We start from the raw sequence: 21246 nt of genomic DNA on the forward strand, positions 1-21246 counted from the left end.
AAAAAAAAAAAAAAAAAAAAAGACCTACAATGCTGCATTGGAAGGCAAGTATCTTGTGGGGGGAGGTAATGCAAAGACTGAGTTTATTTGTCTTACCACTGCCACCCTCAACTGTTACTGAGTAAACTTTGTTGAACCCTTGTGCTTCTTGGGACAAGATTTTTACTGCTTTATCTACCTTCCAGAGTGAATTAAAGAATCAAATAAAACTTGTATGCACAACACTTTTCAAATGCAGACATTAGCATTTGATTAATACTCTGAATTTAATCTCTGGGGTAGTTTTTTGGTTGACTGCAAAAGATTTACCAGCCTTCAAAACAATTTTCTTCAGCTGCCTTTTCTACACCCATCAAGTTATACAGTCTGTATTAGCTAGATCAGTGGTTCTCAAACTTGAACGTGCATCAGACTCTGGAGAGCTTGTTGAAAACAGATTTCCGGTCCCCATCCTCAGAGTTTTTGAATCAGTAGGCTGGGGGTGGGTCCCGAAAATTTGCATTTCTAAGTTCCCAGGTGATGCCCCTGTTGCTGGTGGTTCCAGGGCTATACTCTGAGAACTGCTGGTTGAATTCTTTGATGCATTTAATATTTACATAGACTTTTCATGGCTTGATTACTTCCAAGATATCTGATAGTATGTCTGTGAGATGAGCAGAAGTCAGACAGTCTTAGGGATATTCTATAAATATTCTATAAATATACAATGAATTGGTGGTCACGTGGTAATAGGATTTTTCTGGACATCCATTTCAGCGTCTTTCCCAATTGGGCTGGACTGCCCCCTACTGGCTGGTCAATCATGGTCACTAACCACCCTGCTAATGACCCACCCCCACTGAACTTAGGCTGGTAACAGGCTGCAACGCTGCCCTTGCAGTTCAGTGTTGTGTCTTCTGGTGCCTGGTGCTTGCGAGGCATCTGTTTCTTTTGGTGGAAGGTGTGAAGTTGAGGAATGAACTTTCACTTTCTCAGATTCTTCAGTTGGAAACGATCCCATCTGTCCCTCTGCAATCACTAAGCGCTGTGCTGCTGGCACTCTGCAGGGAAGACTGTGCCGTCACCCACATGGCTTCTCCAGACCAAACTGGAGTCAGGCTCCTGTGAGTCCTTTTCCCCACTAAGCTTTATTCTTGGCCTGCAGAGACAGTTTTAGCAAATAATCCTGCTAAGCCAGTTCATCAAGAATTTCCCCACCCTTGATATCCAATCAAACTCTTCTTCCTCCAGCCTTGATCTCTAGTCCAGTTCCTCTTCCTCCTAACCCTTGACACTCAACCAAATCCCTCCTAGTAATTTTTCATCCTCCCTCACCCTGCCTGCTGGCTCTGGCCATAAATCTCCACTGGTCCCTGTGTATGGGGAGTTGAGTTCTGTCTCTCGCCTATTGCAATAGTCTTGAATAAAATGTTTTGCTGCTTTTAACACATGTCCAGTGAATTATTATTATTTCTAACATCAAGAATGTTCTTGAGGCTCCTCTTTCTGTTCCCATCCTCAAAATTGCCCTAAAAACTGAATGATTTATCACCCTAGCTATGAAGCCTCAGCCCTTGAGTTGATAGGGAAGTTATCCACACCTTTCTAAAACTGCTTTTGCCAACACCCACATTTCAAGGCCCTACTGGGGCCCATTTATCCCTTCTCAGACTCTATGGTGACCCCTGTTCTTTTCCACCTGCTGAGACCGGGGGTCTTGTGGATCCCAAGTGAAGCCAGAGGGGGACTGGCAGTGCGGAGAGCCTGGAGGAGGTGAGTTGGGATAGTGCTGAGCCCTTCTAAGCTGCCAAACCAAGGAAGGTAGGATGTGTCAGAAATGAAAACCAGCCAGTGAGCGCTAAAAACCCAATGACAAGCACTTTAGTCTTGTGAAGCCACAGAGAAAGGCTCCGTCTTTTGGCAGTATATTTTTTCTTCCTCCTTTCTCCCTTTCCAGATTCACAGCAGTCTTCTTCGGGCTGAGCAGGTTTGTGCTGCCGTTACTATGGCTGCTGCTGCTCTTGGATGCCTGTGTGTGCGCGCGTGTGTATGAGGGCGTGTGTGCGTGTTTTCTCCAGAGTGACTGGTTTGTGCTGTCATCAGCCGTTGTTTTGGTAAATGGCGAGTTAAACAGATATATCCAAGCGTAAAATCTAAAAAATGTTCCCTCTGGGCGCCTGGGGGGTGTTGTTTGAAATCAACTACATATCAATTGAGCGGCGGCGAGCGGATCCGATGATAAATTCCAGTCCACAGACGCCTTATAAATTACATTTTTTTGTTCGCGATCTTGCCTCATCTCAGCTCCCCAGAGGCCCTTAGACTGAGAACTATGATTGTGTTGGAGAAACGTTTGCTCAGCTTGAGTGAGGCCATTAGCATTGCATGTGCCAGTCCGTCCCTGCGCTCCCCCCACCTCCCCCTGGCCCCCCCACCCGACCCTTTAACAAAATACAATATGTGCCTGGTAATTTTTCTGTTCATTATCTCATTGTTTTCTGTAAGTACAAGGTTAGATTGAATTACTGCGGGCTCCGCCGTCTATTTGTAATTCTCCTTCCATGCCGAGCTGCTAATGAATGGGCAATTTAGTCAATTCTTTGTAACGGCTTCTTCTGTGCGTCAGCCACTTAATTACTCTGAGCCTTTCTCACTGCTGCTTTATTACACGGAAAGTCGGGGCTGCTTTGAGGGCTTGGCACAGGGATCTCTGGCTTCCAAAAAGGGAAAAATTGTCAGAGGCAACCAGGATTCTGTATTCTTGCTGCTTCCTGCAGTGGCTGGAGAAACATTCCGTGCCCTCAGCCCACACAGCCCCCGTTCTGTCTGCAGACAGGGTTTATCTTCCTCCTTCTTTGCTGACAGTTGGCTTAATCCTGGCTGTGGCAGTCACTGTCAGGTGGCAGAAAGGCGCAAGCTCCTGCACAGAGAACTGCATCCTAGAGGAAGGGTCCTGGTGTTTTAAAACATTATTATTAGCCTGACTAGTATGCCACCTCTCCCTCTTGTCAGTATCTCCAAATCATAGCCAGGGCTCCCATTCTGTGAGATCCAATGTTTCTTCTTTGCCTTAATACAGAGCACCTCACCCTGTGACACAGGGAATGGGGCAGGGTGTTTATTATCCCCGTTTAACAAAGGGAAACAGCAAGTCCAGCCAGGTGAAGGGACTTGCTTGGATCAATGAACCAGGAATGGCAGAACGAGGACTTGCACCCAGATAACCCAAGGCACCTGTCCTCTTCGCATCATCCTGCTGCCCAATAGGAGACTTAAAAATATTGTGCTGTCACTGAACTCAAGTGTCCCAAAGTGGAAATAGAGTAAGCTGGCCTTAAAGGGACCAGGACAACTCTGGAAAGGGAGGAGACTTTCTGGCAATGGCTGAGAGGCTGAAAACCCCCAAGGAACTGGGAACTCATTAAATAGAACATCCATTTTCAGTGTGGCACCTTTAGATACATCTGTCATGCTACCAGGATATTTCTGTGTGGCCCAGAGTTATTATAGACGCACCTATAATTTATTGTCCAAACTGGGACATGTCTGAAAGTGAAATGAGGCAGGATCATGCTGGAGCCACAGGAGTGAACTGGGACTGTCTGGAGCAAGCTGGGTCATATGGTCGCCTGACCAGGTAATGACAATGTGTAAATGCTGTGTGGACAGCGTGTCTTCAGACCTGACTTACTCTGATAATAATACTTACAGGGAGTTCCACCAGCTGGATCCACCCCGAGTTCACAAACATTCCCTGTGTTGCGTGTTGCAGTGTTGTATGTGAGCTACAGGGAATCTTCGCCCAAATCCAGAAAGTGATGGATTCCACAAACACTGAGTGAGCACCCAGCTAGGTAATAGAGACAAGAGAATGAGAAGACAAAGTTTCTGGCATTTTGATGCCACTGCTCTAGCAGAAGGAAGGTAAATGGTTCTCTGAATGTCACTAATCTCCCCAAATAGCGTCCTGAATGTGCCAGGCCCCTGCTTGGAAATCTCGTCTTCCTCCGGGCTCTGACTCATTCCTCTTCATCCTTTGGATGTCTGTATAAATGTCACCTCCTTCAGGAAGACTTCCCTGATCTCCAAGATTATATTAGGGCCACTTTTATCCTATTTTGTGGCTTTATATACCTTTTATCTTCATTACTTCCCACAACTATGACTAAATTATTTATGTAGTTATGTGTTCAACATCTTTCTTTCCCCTCCCCCACTCAACCTTGACCTGTCTGTAAATGCAGAGACTGGCACATACATCTGGAAAAGTCTGTTAAATAGAACAGAGCCAGTCACTTCTCTGGGTTGAGCTGTAGTTGCTTCCTCTGCTGGAAGCCTTCCTGGGTTGCTGCAGCCTGTTCTAATCGCTCTCTTCTCTGAGCTCTGTGTAGCTCACACAGTCTGCAAAGCATCACAACACTCTTGATTCTATCCTGGCTGCACCTGTTTTCTCTATCAAACTGCAGGGTTCTGAAATCAGTTTAGTGGGCTGAGACCAGGAGGAGGAGGAGGAGTGGAGAGGGGAGGGATAGAAGCAAACAGTGGAAAATACTGGGATACATCACACTTGATAAGGTGAAGGATTGTGCCAGGAAATTCGTTTCAGTTATGTCTATGTTCACACACACACGTGCACGTGCACACACACAAACAAACACATATACATGTGTGTTTGGTCATAATGTGAGACGTGTGTCTTAAACTGAGGCGCAGTCCAGAAAGGTTTACCAACCCTGGCCAAGGTGGCACCTGCCCAAGGGTGGCATTTGTATGAGTTTGTCGGGAGGAGCTAAGTGGGCCTCTGACGCAGTGGTGCTCACCCCTACCAGTACTTTCTTTGCCCAAAGATCTAGGCAGAATAAGGTGTTGTCCCTGCCACTCATCTGTGTACACCTTCAAAGAGAGTGAGGGTTTTAAGTGCCAAGTTTCCCCAGGTGGCTTCTCATGCCTGTTTCTCTGGTGCTTGCCCATGCCTTGCATTTCCAGAGGACATAGAGCTGCCACATCCTCTCCTGTGGGCTTCCTCAGTAGTGCGAGGTCTCTGCTCTACCTCTGGCAGGGTCTCTTATCCAGCAGGCAGCAGGTCCCCCACCTCTCCCTTGGGTTCCTGGTGTCCTGCTGTGGGTCAGACAAGCCATTTTCTCTTTCCTCCTCTCTCCTGTCTGCTGTAGGGGAGCGCTTACTGACATATTAAGGCTTGCTGTTATGTTGCCACCCTGAGCCTCAGTTTTTTCATCTGTCACTGACTCCTTGTAGGATCTTGGAGAGAATTCAGTAGCAGAAAACACATGTGAAGGTACTAGCACAAAGAGAACACTCAGCAAGTCCTGCCTGCCTCCACCTATGCTTCCTTCTCTCCCTTCCACCACAGCAGGGCTGGGGCAGGAAGTGGGCTGAAGCGTTAACGTGGTGCAGGGCGGGGGCTGCTCTAATGCCTTCTGCCACCACAGTCTAGTTCTATGTGTTTTCAGTGTCCTCCTAGGACAGGACCCTGAGCTCTGCATGGAGGTGGTAGACTCTGAACACTGCTGGAAAGAATAACATAGGATCTTCACTTTTAATGCACACGGGTTCAATTTCTATTTCACAGAAAGTGGCACCACGGGCTCTCCCAAGTCAAGGGCCTATCATGTCCTGTCCATGAGTGTTTATCATCTAAGCAGGTTCCATGACCATGGAAATGGTTTTTCCATTACTTTTAATTAGAGTCCCAATATTGCATCGGAGGAATAAACTTTTGATTTGCCAAGTAATGGCAAAACTGCAGTTACTTTTGTACCAATGTAATACATAGATTGTTAGTAAGAGTTTGGGAAGACACTGTGCATGATTTTAACATTTCACTTTTCTTGTATTTTCTATATCCTTTGCAATGGACATGTTTTACTTTGAGAATGAAATAAATTTCTTTTTGTCTGCTGTGAGTCCTTAGCCCAGGTTTTTATAAGAAAACAATGGGTTCCATTTTCAGCAAACCAAGTATATGAAAACTTGGACATACTTGGACTCCACGGCAGAAGTCTGTGCTTTATGGCAGGATTTCCAGCAGTGCTGCTTTCCAAGGCCAGTCCTCTGAAGACATGACAGAGTAAACCAATCAATCCCCATAGCCGATGTCAGGTGGTGGCAGCCCCAACCTCCTTGACTTAGAAGAATTTGGTTCCTCACCAAGAGGGAATCAGCCCTCTCCCAGGTTGGGAGGCTGCAGAGACCCTGTGGCCACTCAGCTGCCTCTCATGCAATGGCACAGTGCCCTGAGGAAACAGGTGATGGATAGTCCAGCTCTTTCCCCACAAACGCCAGCTCTCACATCCCCTAGGAAAGGTATATGCCAAGAGACCCCATCCAAGCTGACCTGGCCCATCACCAATGCCGCACACCTCCGCCCCGTCTCACTGACCCACACCTCAAACCACCCTTATCTCCCCAGGGTGGCCACCGTGATGGAGTCGGCCGAAGACCCGCAGAGCAGTGATTTTCTGTGACCACTCCCATGCAGCCATTACTCTCCAAGTACCCTGCCCACCAGTCTCTCCACACTGCCACATCCCTAGTACTCAACCATGGACTTCAGACATGTGGCAATGAACAAGACCAATGCTGATGTCCTGCAACTCTGCTAGAAGCTTCTGAGCTGCTGTTCCTGACCCAGCTCTCACCTGCAGTGATCTTGAACAAGTTCTAAAATCTCCATGGGTGGCAACTTCCATCTTTCAAAAGGAACTAACATTTATTAAGCCTCTGTAATCAGTCAGAGGCTATGCTGTGGGCCCAGTTAATTCTCACCTGATATTTTGGGGTCTAATTATGATCTTCATTTTCCCAGTGAGGTAACTGAGGCTCAGGGAGGTTAAATTACTTTAATAAGGTCAAAGCTCCTAAGTGACTAAACCCAGATTTGAGCAAAAGTTCTAAAACTATGTTGTCAGACAAATGAAAGGAATTATGAACGTTTTGAACCTCCAGGCACTCTCTTCGACAATACCATTGGAGAGCTGTTGTCAGTCATTCACATCTTACTGGGAATTAATAAAAAGGATTTCTTCCCTGACCACTGTCCAGGAACCAGATATCACAGGAGGGAACTTTGCAGTCATTTACATTATAGTATGAGTTAATCAGAAGGCTTAATCTGGGTGCCAGGGCCCAGGCACCTAGAGAAGGGGATTTTGGTTAATGGGAGGTGGATGATAGGAGGAATGATCTTGCACAGGGGACAGTCGTGAGGAGGGCAGGCCCTGTTGTGTCCTGAGGGCAAGCAAAGGCTTGAACCTTTGGAAAGGATGATGACTAGGAACAAAGAGCACTTCCACTAACTTCTCTTTGTGACGAAGGAGTGGACTTCTGCATGTGATTTCAGAATCAAGAGTGTTGACTTCCCACCCAGGGGGACTAGGAATTGGGAAATTGCCTGGAATCGAGCCTCTAAATCCAGTGTGGAGCAGCGAAAGCAGCTCTGACTCCCAGGCCAGAAGCCCTAGGCTTGTGACCTTGGGCAGGCCTTTCTTCCACCCTGAACTCCAGTGTCCTTTCAAATGAAACCTGGGAGTTCCTCCAGTGTCAACTCTATGGTTCCATATGTTGGTGCTAGCATTGGGCTCATCTCAAAGGTAAGGGTTTCCACCATGCCCTTAAGAAATTGGGGGATTGCCTGGAATCCAGACCCTCAGCTTCATTCCTGAAGAAGAATTTCTGATATAGAATGGCATTGCAGGGCAGAAGGGTAGGTCATCTCCTCACCCTGCACTTAGGGATGACCCTGAAGGAGAGACTCAAAAGTGCTGTCACTCACACGTTACTGACCTTGGTTACAGCCTGTCCCTTCTTGCTCTGAAATTAGCTCTCTCCCTGTCTCCTGCATGACACCCTGAGTTTTAGAAAGCAGAGCTTGCATTTTGCCACCTCCAAACCCTCAGCTTCTTTCATCATGCCTGGCACCATGATGCTGCCATTGCTCATTGCAGGTTTGGTGAATAAACGAACAAAAGAATGGAATTGGTGCCTATTAGAATTAATTTCATAAGCCTTTATCCTAATGAGGAGATATCATTCTGGAAGCCAGAAGACACAACTTACATTTGACCCAGGCTCTCATTTTCTACCCGTTCCCTTCAACCATATACAAGAGGCAACTCCCAATTAATAGACAGAAAAGCTGAGACCCAGATAGGATGCGTGACTTGGAATTTTACTTACGCAAAGCAGGAAGGGATCAGAGATTCTCTATCATCTTTTAGATTTCTTAATATTACACATGAGGACATTGAGGCCCAAGAAGTGAGACAACGATGACGTGAGGTCCCACAGCTCAGCAGTGGTAGGGCGAAGATAAGATTCCACTCCCAAATCACAGCCTAGAGCCACTTAACACAGAGCTCAGGCAGTCCTGGGTATCCAGCTCCAGGTTCCCATGGCAACTATATGGAACAAACCATCTTCTTTGGGTAGCATTGATTCATTCTTTATATTGCTTTTCTCTTTCTTTGAGGGGAAGCATGCTCTTCACTCTCTCTAGATAGACTCATTTATGAAAGAAAGAGACTAGGATGCCTTCCAGAAACAGGTATCCAGACAGTAAATGGATATCCTAGCTGGTAAAGACCTGAGAAGGTCTCAGGATTTGCTAGTGTATCTAAGTAGAATTAATGACGTGGAGAAAACCATTCTGGAATTTGTTTGGAATTCCTTGGCTTATCATTGTCACCCATTTCTGCATGCCTCTTTCTGAGTAGTAACAGCCCTTAACCAAATGAAAATATGTGACAGGCCTCTGGCAGTTCATACTTTCTAAGAGGCTTTTACCATATTTATTTCATTTGATTCTGTGACACAGACAGGACAGGTATGGCCATTTTACCCATGAGGAAACTGAGGCCCAGAGAGGTGACCTTCACAGCACTAGTAGAATTCCTCAGCCGATGGAATTCTCCTTGTCCAAAAAGAGACAAAAGTGTGAGCACCCGGGAGGTGTCAGACACTTGGGAGATCCCTGGAGGGCTCAGCCATGCAGAGATGGAAAGGGGACCTGTAAGGCAGCAGGCAACAAACAACTCAACAAATTGAGATCCCCACACATTGCTGTAACTGCCATGGAGGAAATGCACTTAGGAGCACCTTCAGGATGGCCAGGAATGTATCTCTAAGAGGCCAGCATTTCATTTAAAAACAAAATGGTAGGAAAGGGCCAGTACAGGATGAGAGAGAGAGACATTCCACCAGCAAGCCCTGAAGTGCTAGCTCCCTGAAAGGACCTTGTTTGTATCCTCAGGGAAGAGGAGGGAGCCCAGTGAGAGACCAGTGTGGAGGAGGGAGGGGAGGAGAGGATCTGGAGATGAGACTGGATGAGTAGACAGGGGCCAGAGTATTTCAGGCCTTCTAGGGCAGGTAAGATGTACACATACTATCAAATGCACCTTTACTCCCAGATACACAAACATATGGGCATTTGCACACCCAACCACACATATGCATACATGTGTGCTTAACATGTTCATATGTGCACTGACGCACATACATAAACTTACCTGAAAATGTATGTACACACAGAAGCACAAATACACAACTCTTACACACATTATCATCTGCAGTTAGACACACGTGCTCACCTATGCACACTGATTGCACCCACATGCATTTGTATATCCACACAAAAGCACACATACACATTCTCTCCTGCACAGGCATGCTTTGCTTCATAGATGTACACATTTCTAGGTGCATGTACACATGCCCAATCACACATAGGTACTCACATGTGTATGTGCACAGCCCACAACAAGCCCAGCTCAGATGAGCTCTCAGCCACAGATAAACTTCTCTGCTGGTTGGTTATAATCTTTCATTGGAACTGACACGTTGATAGCCCCAGTTTTTCTAGGAAGTGACCTTCATGCCGGCTATTGATTTCTAGTGACTATCAGGCGCCTGCCACTATAGTGACAGGCCCGGTCAGAGGTCAGCCCTTAAATAAAGCTTCTGGATTACTAAGCACCAGCCACTCCAATGAAAATGGAAATTGGCATCCCTGGCTCCCTTTTATGTGGAGTGTTTCTGCTGACGGGGTTTCAGCTCCGAGTGACCACCTGCACCCACTCTCCCAGACCTAAGGTGCTGTGTGTGCCCACAGGTGTCTCTTTTACCAGGGAGCTGGACAAAAGGCTGTGGGTGGTGGCAGCTGCCACAGCCTGAAGCTTCCTGGATTCTGCTTTCTAGCAACATCTGGGGCTGTCCCTATAAGCTTGGCATTCTAGTAACAGATAATTGCTATAGGTCCCAAGACCCACAGGTGACTAGCTTTGTGGTCTTGGGCAGGTGGTATTATCTCTCTGGGCTTTGGTTACCTCCACCCTTTCTGCCCCATCCGCACATGCTTGTTCATCTCCTCCCATTTCACAAGGCTGGGATCCAAATAAACAAAGCAAAGTGTGCCAAGTTGTATACAAAACAACACAAGAAGATGATGCTACTAGTATCCCTATTTTAAAAATATTGCAATTATGAATTATAAAATTCTACTTTATTAAATCCCATGTTTATTTGATGGCCCAGGTGGCCCCTCTGGTTGCTGCGGCATCTTGGGGTCTGTGGCAAGCAGAGGTGTGGGATGGGGAGGGGTTGAAGGGAGCTCTGCCTTTTGCCTCTCCTGCCGGGAACGCAGATGGAGTTCCCACTGCCTCACCTGGTATTCAGGAGTTGTGAGAGCCTGCCAGCTGATCACAGTCAAATCTAACAGCCAAACACCATCCCTGAAACGTGCCCTGTGCTTCTGCTCCCCATTAGTACCTACGCCCCCAACCAACACCATCCACCCTCGTGGCTTTGCCATGAAAGTATCTTCTCTCCCCTCTACCTGTGTAAGCACACCACCCCCAGCCAAGCCTACAATCCTCCTCCTCCTTGCAGCCTGCCCAGATCACACAGCTCATACAATCAAGGAATCCACGAATAGTCCTTTCTTTTTGACTTTGGGAAGGGCATTCAGCAATACTTCTGAATAAGGCTGGTAATAGTTTTCCCCCTAAATATAGATTTATAAACAACAAAAGACCTTGTCTTGAGTAATGTGGATTGGAAAAGCAGAAAAGACAGGCCAGCTGCCAGCTTCCTGGTATCTCTCCAGTGCAAACGTCTGTCCCTTCCTGGCTCTACCTGTACGTCTAACGACCTTTCTGGCCTGTGTGTTTCTTTGGTACAGGGGTGATAAAATGAAGTTTGCATGTCCTGAAGGGAGGATAAGCAGAAATTAGAAATGTCATCAAATTAGTTATTTAGCAAAGGAAGTAATTTGTTTAACCACATCGGGGAAGCAAGAGTTGCTGGTGGACCCTGAAACTCAGATAAACACTCATGTTGAAGAAGGCCACGCAATCTGGGTGAGCCCGTCAGCCAGGCCCTGAGCCACCAGAGCAGTACCAACTGGGGACCTCCTGGCCTGCAAGATTGCAAGGGGGCATGCAATACAGGGAAGGGGGTCAAGAAAAGTTCAGGGTCGTACAATTTATATGTGTGGTTAGACTGCTTTACTGGCTTATATATAACTTAATCCCTTCTCCAGATTCTGTAAAACACACCTAGGGACAGGCACTCTGGGAACAGGCTTGTTTTACTTAATAAGCACAGAAGATGTTCACAAATTTGCCACTTACTTCTAGAGAAGGTTTAAGGCAACTTCAAATTAAAGACTCACACGCAGTTGTTCAAATAGCAGTAGCAACCACTTGACAACTTTCCTATATTTAAAAATTCAAATATTTCACTTTTATGGAGATGGAATCTCCTAGCTTATAGACTAATTTAAAGGCTCGTCAGTACCCTGCCCAGTGAGCTCTACACCAACTTAATAAAGAGACTGAAATGTCACAGAGTGCACTACTTTGGTTCTTCTCCCTAGGGATCTTTTACAATGTAAGCATCCCTGGGAGGGGTTCTAACTTTCTCCCACCACCCTGGGTCCTGTGGGTCAGATATTGATATGGTGCAAAGAGGCGGCTCCAGGGCACAGAGAGGCGAGCCCTGGGGAAGATGGGCTGTGGGGGAAAAGAGGCCCTGAGTAAAGTGGAAACAGAGGGAGGATGCGAAATGAACATCCTCTGCGGCAGACCAAGTGTGCAGTAAGAACATTCAGGGCCCCACGTGCCATGTTTGCCAAGCCCTTACACTGAGAACAAGGACACAGGGCTTCAGCAATGTGCAGGACCAGACTTCAAAAAAATTGGGTTTTAAACCGAGTTTAGTTCTCACTTCTCAGGCCTCAAGAAAATTACTTTCCCTCTTTAAACTTCAGTTTCCTCATCTGCAAAGTGGGGTCAGGAATTCCAGTGATACAATAAATGGTCGCAATGGTTAGGCAACACGGTGTTCATAAAATGTTTCCATCTGTTTATGCTGCCCCAGAAATGGTTATTGTTTGGAGTACATGCATGCCTGCCACGGTCATAGCTCAGTAGCTCACTGCCCAATTTGTCTTGCCTTTAGAGCTGGCCAGCAGTTCTCAAAGGGAGTGATTTTGCTCCTCCCCCAGGGGACAATTCAGCCATGTCTGACATCAGTTGTCACATCTGGGACAGGGGTGCCACTGGCATCCAGAGGGAGGAAGCCAGGGATGCGCTCATGTTCTCATACACAGCACAGCCCCATGCAGCAAAGAAGTATCTGGCTCCAAGTGGCAGTAGTGCCAAGGGTGAGAAACTGAAACGCAGCCCCTCTCTCTAAGAGATGATTTTCCAGTTCTATCTTCCTCTTAGTAGATTAGCACAGCAGTTCTGAAACCCTCCCAGGTCCTGAATGCCACAAAGACTGGGGGGTTGCATGAGTAGCTGCTGCCTGCCTCTCCTCACCCTGAGGCCACTCAGCCAGATGGCAGAGGGGTCAGTGGCAACCAAACATCTAATGACGTGTGACAAGTCTGGCCAGACAGCAGGCCCAGGCTGGGCCCCTTTGAGGCCACTCATTGGGCAAGGGGGACTCATAAATAACAGCACAGTGACAGCCCAAGTCTTGCTCAGTGGGAGGGATGAAGCTCTGCCTGGCTCCCAGCCCCTGGGGCAAGCCTTTATGGTATGGGGCTCCAGCGGGAGGGACTGAGACAGGGCTGAGGACCCCATGCACAGTGAACATCAAGAAGCCTGTCACTGGAGTGTCTGTCCTGACAGTGACTTCCTTGGTCACATTAGCTCTAGTCTGATGGTGAACTATTTTTAATTTCTGACCTGGCACAATTATTTTGGGCTTTAAAGCATCTGCTCTGCAAAGCATTTGTGACAAGAGGCAGAGTGGTCAGGTGGCAAGCTTGTTGAAAATCTAAATTTCAGTCCCAGGGCCCCCATATTTTGCTTTATGCACTTGAGCCTCCATCTCCTCATCTGTTAAATGGGGATGTTGAGCAGCAAATGTGCTAATTCACGAGACACTATGTGTGAAGCAATAAATTCGTGGAAGGAATGATAATGATGATAATTATTATGATTATGATTATGATTTTTCAACCATTTGGGAAAAAAGAATTTATACTGGGGAAAAAAAACATACCTTCTGATGCTCTAAAAATATTAATCCGTTTTTAGGTTTTTAGGCAGTTCCAAATAGGCTCTTTGCAATAATAATCGCAATAATGATGCTGATATTAAACAGCTTTTTTATTTTCATATTTATTTTTCTCAAGCCTCATGTGGCTTAAAATGGGACCTGTTTCCTATGATGCGTATTCTTCTAAAACAAAAGTGAAAAAAAATGGAAAAAAGCGGCTGGTATACAGACCGACTTTGCTGTTTGGTTTGTTGAAGTCCTGGTTTAGATGGCATGCTAGGGTAGAGGGCCCCTGAGCTTCGGCTGGGGTCTCCAAGCACAGCATTCAGCTTATTTGGGTCTCAGTTTTGTCGCAAAACAGGGATACTGATTTCTTCCCAGCTATCTCAGCACTGCAGTATTTGTGTGGCCATGTATGTGGATGCTTCATAAGGTTAAAGCATCAGCCCACAAGGGAGTCTTACTACCACGATCATTATCTTCATTATTATTGTTAATTATTCTTCATAATGATGTTTGCAAGATGGAGTTACTCCAAAGCACCATTTCTGTGAACAGTTTTTTACATACTTTTACAGAAGTCTCTGCATGCATATGATGAACAAACTGACCCTTTGAGTACTCCTGAAATCTAGGCTGATGTTTTTCAATTCTAAACAAATCCCCATCCCCTTTTTATTTCTGTCTGCAAAGCTGGACTCCAGAAAGGGACCTCCCTCCTGGCCCCTGCCTTGTAAGTCTTCTATAGAAATGGCTCTATTGGCCCAAGACCTCGGATGCCAGTTTTCAGCCAGGAGCAGATTTTTGCAGGGAGGGTTATAAATCAAAGCCTGGCTTCTAATGAAAGCACTGACACAACTTTAACTGTAACAGAGCGCACCCAGGCACCATGCGAGAGAAATTAGAGGCACAGAGCAAGTATTCCAGGCACCAGGGCACCTAGGGGGCCTTCCCCCTCCCTTTTGTCTCTCCTTCTCCTTTCCTTCCTCCTTTCTCCCACCTTGCTCCTTTTTCCCTGTATAATTCCTACAGCATCTCTAACTACTGGCTTATTCTGCAGCTCCTTTGGCAGTCAGCCTCATGGCCAAGCTGGAGACCCTGCCATCACAGCTCCCCCAGGATGACCCCTCCCTGGCCCTCTCAGGGGGCAATCGAGCAGAGCCTGCACTACTGTAGGCAGCAGAGGGTGGTGAAGGGTGAACCCCTGGATTCAGGCAGGACACTGGCCTAGTCCTGGCTCAGACACTTACTGATTGATTATGTATGCTTTTGGGTGAGAGTTGTAACCTCTCTAAGACTCAGTTTTCATATCTAAAATGGGGATAACAATAGCACCTCCCTCAAAAGGCTATTGAGAGGATGAAATGAGACAGATAATGACCGGGAGGAGAGGGGAACAAAGGCACAGCTGTGGCTTCAGCTACTGAGGACCTTTCTGGCTACTTCTAGGAGCCAGTCCCTATCCAGACTGGTTTTTGTTTGTGTTTGACACAGAGTCTAGCTTGCGCAATCTCGGCTCACTGCAATCTCCGCCTCCTGGGTTCATACGATTCTCCTGCCTCAACCTCCTGAGTAGCTGGGGTCACAGACATGTGTCACCATGCCCAGCTATTTTTATTAGAAACAGGTTTCACCATGTTGGCCAGGCTAGTCTTAAACTCCTGATCAAAGTGCTGGGATTACAGGTGTGAGCCACTGCTTCCAGACAGACTGGTTTTATACAGAACTATAGACAGTTACTCCCACCATTTGATTTCTGAAAGAGACTAAAAATGGCACATCTGTTCCAAATATCTATTAGTATTGATGTCATTGGTTCACCATTATCAAGCTATCTGAAAGGGAAGTTACTTAAGGCCTGGCACAATGTTAGTCACATGGAATATGCTCTCTCATTAGCTCACCCCTAAGTGAGGGAATGAGAATTAAGAGCTTGAAGAATAGACCGGGCATGGTGGCTCACGCCTGTAATCCCAGCAGTTTGGGAGGCCGAGGAGCGCGGATGACTTGAGCCCAGGAATTCGAGACCAGCCTGGCCAACATGGGAAAACTCCATCTCTACTAAAAATACAAAGAGTAGCCGGGCTTGGTGTCACATGCCTGTTGTCCCAGCTACTCAGGAGGCTGAGGCAGGAGAATTGCTTGAACACAGGAAGCGGAGGTCACAGTGAGCCGAGATGGCGCCACTGCACTCCAGCCTGGGTGACAGAGACTGTCTAACAAAAAAAAAAAAAAAAAAAAAGAAAGAATGAAAGAAAAGAAAAGCTGGATGAGTACTCCACTCCAAGCTCTTAATCCCTCAACACGTAGAGAGAGCTGAGTCCACAGCAGGTCTGCCCTGTAGGCTGATGAAGTTCCTAAGCCTCATTCAGTGTGAGTTAATGCTCAAGCCACTGACAAGATGGGAATAAAGCGTCATTCTTCCCCAAAGTTCTCCCCGAATCATCCAGCTCCTCCTCATCTCCCTGCTTTGAGCTCCTGAAGCATTTGCTATTTTCGTGAAGTTTTTGGCACTGGACAGGGTCTCTTCAATTAGACTGTAAGCTTCCTGAGGGCACAGGATGTGCTCAGAATTTCTTAAAATTTCCTGGAGGACCTTGTTTCGTCAGTTTAGTCTAATTATGATGATCTGAGTGTTTCTAGTAACAGAGGTTTCACTGTTATTAGAGCTCACTAATAGTTTTGTTTTTTTGAGACAGTCTCGCTCTGTCTCCCAGGCTGGAGTGCAGTGGTGTGATCACAGCTCACTGCAACTTCCGCCTCCTGAGTTCAAGTGATATTCCTGCCTCAGCCTCCAGAGTAGCTGGGATTACAGGCTGCGCCACTATGCCCAGATAATTTTTGTCTTTTTAGTAGAGTTGGAGTTTCGCATTTCGGCCAGGCTGGTCTTGAACTCCTGACCTCAAGGGATCCGCCCCCCTCAGCCTCCCAAAGTGCTAGGATTACAGGCACAAGCCACCGCACCTGGCCTCTAATAGGGGTTTCTTACTCACTTGAGTGAGATGCCCATGGACGCTCAGCCGTTGATCTGCACTTTGCCGCTTCTGCTCACATTTCATGGCTAGAAATGGTCGACAGGCACAGGGATATATAATCCTCCCATATAAGGCAGACTCACAGGGAGGGCCAGTTAATATTTTTGAACAATAGTACAACCTATCGAAGACCTAGAATATTATTTTCTACAAAACTGTTAGTAAATACTCAATGGGAATGATGAGACAGATATCCTAAGTGAGAAATATTTTTGGTATGATTGTTAGGTTTACACTAGCCAAGGAAATGTTGGGGTACTGATTCTCATGGCCAGTTGATAAATTGAAACCAAATCAGCCCTCCGGCTGGAGTGTGGTTGAGGCAGATGAGACAGGCCCTAGGTCACCTAGGAAAATGCTGCTGTAGGGAGTTAGGACTCAGCCTACTCACTCTCCCTGTGGAAGGCAGGCTGGCATCTGAAGAGCAGCTGGGGTTCCAGGATGGAAAACTTCAGCTTAATAGAAGAAGACATTTCCCAGACCGAGAGACTCCCATCTGTGCAGTCCCTGCTCTGGGTGGCATGAAGGCAGGGGCTGCTGTCTTTGGGGATACCATGCAGGAGAGTTCCACAGTGGAGAGAAAATTGATCTAGAGACCCAGGACTGACTCTTCTAGCTTTAAAAGTCTGTCGCAGACCTCAAAGGAATCTGCATGCCATTTGTGGAGCCAATACACACGCTCCAGAACACGCAGGAGTAAGGTGAGATAAAACGTGTCAAAGACTCCAAATAACATGCTGTGAGGGACCAGGGAAAGGGGAGAGGCCATACAGCTTCCTGGGACTTAACTGGGTCCCGAAGGCCTGGATTCATAGGGGTTAGAGGTCGGATCGGAGGGCAAGAATTCGAATGTGCAAGACAGAAGCCTGGGTTAGCACAGGGACACTCCAGGTGGTTCCTCCTCCCTTTTCTTCCCCCTCCCCCAGTGCTCAGGGTCCCAGGAAGTGAATGAAATACAATCTGCACAGGACTCAAAGGAGCTGCCGCCGCCACCGCCTTTCAGATGCTTTCTCCATTTCAGGTTTGCATCTTATTTTCCTGAGACCTTTTTTTTCCTTCCCTTTGCCACTCTGGCTTTTGTTGTTATAACCTCAATTTCTTGCTGCCTTTCAAAGGCTTTATTCCCCAAATTAAGGGAGGAACTTTTAATGACATGCTAGGTCTTTAGCCAGGCCAGTTGTCTTTTTCCAAATCAGTCAGGGGCTCAGGGCAGCTAAGGATAGCAAGAGGCTTGGCAGACAGAGGGAGAGAGTCAATAGCAAGGAGGAAAACAGCAACTGCAACTGATGAAGGTCCCCGAGGTGATTTGCAAATCTGCTGAAATCCTGAACAAGCTTTGATTTAACCCAAGCTTGAAATGGCTTTTATTTACTGTCTATTGTGGAATAAATGACATCTCATAAACAGGCTTTATCCATTACCCCAGAATGGAGAGCATGCTGTTAGGGACATTTTATCCTCTTGATATCAAAGGAGATATGCCGGGGTGTGTTATTACAAATAGAAAAATCAATGCTGAGACACACACATCTGAAATTTCATTTTCATCCAACCACATTTTCAAAGCTTAAAAAAAAAAGGCAATCGCTAATAAAAATGACTTCAGAACCGGAGGATTTACCAAGCCTCAGCAAAGAACCGGCTGGGACCAAGCCTAGACAGTGAATAAATCTGGCTCTGCCCTGGGGCCATTTCCTGCTCTGCCTCCCAGACAACCCAGCCCCGCCCAGGGCCACCCAAAGCAGAGCATTCTCCCCTCCCATCCTCCCACCTCCTTGGTCTCCACTCCAGGTCATGCCCAAACACTGTTCATGCCCCCAGATGCTACCTCTCTAACTGTACTCCGTCTTCCTATCCCAACCACACACCACATTTGACAGTAGGCCACATGGAAATTGCCAGAAATGTCCAGAGGCCATTGCTGTTTCTTCCAGGTCCCTCCCACCTGAAGGGCAGGGGCTCCTGAAACTTTCAGCTATGGGTGTGAAAGTGAAAAGCCCCCGTGGAGAAAGGAGGGAAGGTTGGCCATTCTCCAAGCAAAGGCTCAGTCCTGCCTCTCATTGACCTTAATGCCATTTCTGCCAAACACAACCCCTCTTTCAGAGATAAGTATGGGAGAGAAATACTTTCAGCTTTTCATAAAATTTTCTTAAAGCCACTATTCCAGGGTGCCATCACATGGTGTGACCTTGTGTTGGGGTGAATTTCTGGTGTAGGACCTTGCTTCTGCATGAGGCTGTAAGCTCAGGGGGGCCTGATGTTGTTCTCTTTATATTCCCAGTGCTGAGCACAGTGTGTGGCACAGTGTAACAGTTCAGTAAATGCTGGTTGAATCCAAGAGATATGCAGGCTGGTTTTGGGGACAAGAATGACTGTCTAGACACCACCGAGGTGCTACAGCCAATCTCCACTATCGGAAAAGAAATACTCCAGCTTTTTTTTCCCCCCATTTATTTATTTTATTGCATTTTAGGTTTGGGGGTACATGTGAAGAACATGCAAAATTTTTTCATAGGTACACACGTGGCAGTGTGATTTGCTGCCTTCCTCCCCATCACCTACATCTTTTTTATCAGCAGCTCTTGCCTTGAGGCCTGAACTCTACTGAGTCTGCTGGTTTCACACAGCCAGTCACATTTAACACAGGAATGGTTTACTCTGTTAGTTGAGAAAAATGGATCCGTAGAATTTGCTTGGTTTTAAGACCTCATACAAGAAATCCTGACCTTCCTCCCTCCCAGAAAAAAAAAATGTATTGGTAAGACAGTGAATAGGAACAGACAGCTGGGCACAAACCCATGCCTGCTCCTAGAGAAAAAACTTGACATTTCAGAACAGGCAGAGCGTCAAGGTTCATTTACTCTAATGCAACCTCTTTAGAGGTGAGGAAACTGAGGCCCAGGAAAGGAGGTTGATTCATCCAAAGTCACATAGAAAACTGTGGCCATGTGTGGAGCAGCGTTTGAAATCCCTGATCCCATTCCTGAGCTCTTTGCTGTGCCTGAAAAGAATCCAGAGAGAGAGAACATAAGCATGAGGGAACCAACTTCGAAGTCATTACAAAGGTAACCACAGTGTTAGTCTCTTTCATTGTGGTGGTTTTTTTTTTTTTTTTAAATAATAACATAACAATAAATGTGCTGAAAAGCATCCACACTGTGCAAATGGTATTTTTGCTGTTTTAAAGAGGCAACTCTCTTGTTTTCTCTACAGGTTTTACTCGTTTGAAGGCCACTGATCAGAACTGGGACGAGCTGACTACTGACGCATTTTGGGAAGAAAATTCCCTGAGACGTGTGTTCCCTTCTCCCACAGAGACATGGCTGTCTATTTCTTCCTTGAGTGTTTCATAAAGGTTTGAGAGAATAACCTGAGCCAGCCAATACGACGGCGATTCTGCCCAAGATAGGTGGCAGTGTTTAAATAAGGTTTCAACAGGAAGGAACGGTCTCTTTGGACTCGGTCTGTGATGTAGTTATCAGGAGGAGAAATTTGTAGAACCCATTACCTGCCACTCCTTCCCCCAGGAAATCCCTTGTTTGCAGAGCATGAATCTCTCTGGCTTTGGCTGGCTTTTACTCTCCAGATTGTCCTGGGTAAACATCTGTCTCATACTGTGTGTTTATAAGAAGAGGCATTTGTGCCTTTGATTGTTTCAAGGTTTCTGCAGCACTCGGGCGCTCTTTCCTCCTCCTGCCTTCCCCTCCCCAGCCCACCCGCTCCTCCTGAACACACAATCCCCCATGTCGATTTTGGCCCTTTTGGTTTCATAGTGCTTTGCTTTGTCCAGAACAAGGAAAATACATGCCACAACTCACCTGCTCTACGTTGGGATAGAAAGTTTCTCATAACAAGGGCAGTATATCTTTTTTTTTTTTGAGACGGAGTTTCACTCTTGTTACCCAGGCTGGAGTGCAATGGCGCGATCTTGGCTCACCGCAACCTCCGCCTCCTGGGTTCAGGCAATTCTCCTGCCTCAGCCTCCTGAGTAGCTGGGATTACAGGCACGTGCCACCATGCCCAGCTAATTTTTTGTATTTTTAGTAGAGACGGGGTTTCACCATGTTGACCAGGATGGTCTCGATCTCTTGACCTCGTGATCCACCCGCCTCAGCCTCCCAAAGTGCTGGGATTACAGGCTTGAGCCACCACGCCTGGCCCAAGGGCAGTATATCTTAATTAGATGATGATGATGATTATTTGTTCCACAAAAATTTTTCAAACATCTCCTCTAAGCAGAGCATTGGGGTAGATGTGATACACTGAACAGAGACCCAATTCCTGTCTCAAGGAGCTCATAATCTTGTTGAAGAGTCAGCTTGCAAGCATTTAGCATGAAGGCTTTACCTGCATAAGAACCGTAGGGCTTTGGCGGGGCAGAGAATTTGTCACTGTCCTTACTGTTAGCGAAACTGAGCCTCTCATCTTCAGTCCTGAAGGCAGTTCAAACCCATCCATGGACCAGGCCTCTCAATCGTCTGTTCTTAGAAAAGAATGTGGCAAACAGTTTCCTTTTTTTCTCACACATCTCTTTGTAGGGTTTCTTTACATGGCTGAGACAGGCCACTGGTGATTATCATTCCAGTAGAAATTCTATGAACTAGAACTCAGCAATATTTCTGGTGGTTAGGGAAAAAAATGTATATATATATATATATATATACACACACACACACACACATATATATTTGCATCACTTCAATTTAGA

At 46.5% G+C, this 21246-nt stretch overlaps 1 long non-coding RNA gene across 1 annotated transcript; it reads right to left on the minus strand.

Moving 5' to 3' along the window:
* Nucleotides 1-2450: 2450 nt before the first annotated feature.
* Nucleotides 2451-21022, minus strand: LOC108305123. Its single transcript, XR_001825571.1, has 2 exons — nt 20886-21022; nt 2451-2932 (listed from the first exon to the last, which is right to left on the minus strand). It is a non-coding gene; the product is annotated as an uncharacterized LOC108305123 (long non-coding RNA).
* Nucleotides 21023-21246: the final 224 nt, after the last annotated feature.

The sequence above is a fragment of the Cebus imitator genome, unplaced genomic scaffold, assembly GCF_001604975.1.
Source record: "Cebus imitator isolate Cc_AM_T3 unplaced genomic scaffold, Cebus_imitator-1.0 Scaffold60, whole genome shotgun sequence".
Classification (NCBI taxonomy): domain Eukaryota; kingdom Metazoa; phylum Chordata; class Mammalia; order Primates; family Cebidae; genus Cebus; species Cebus imitator.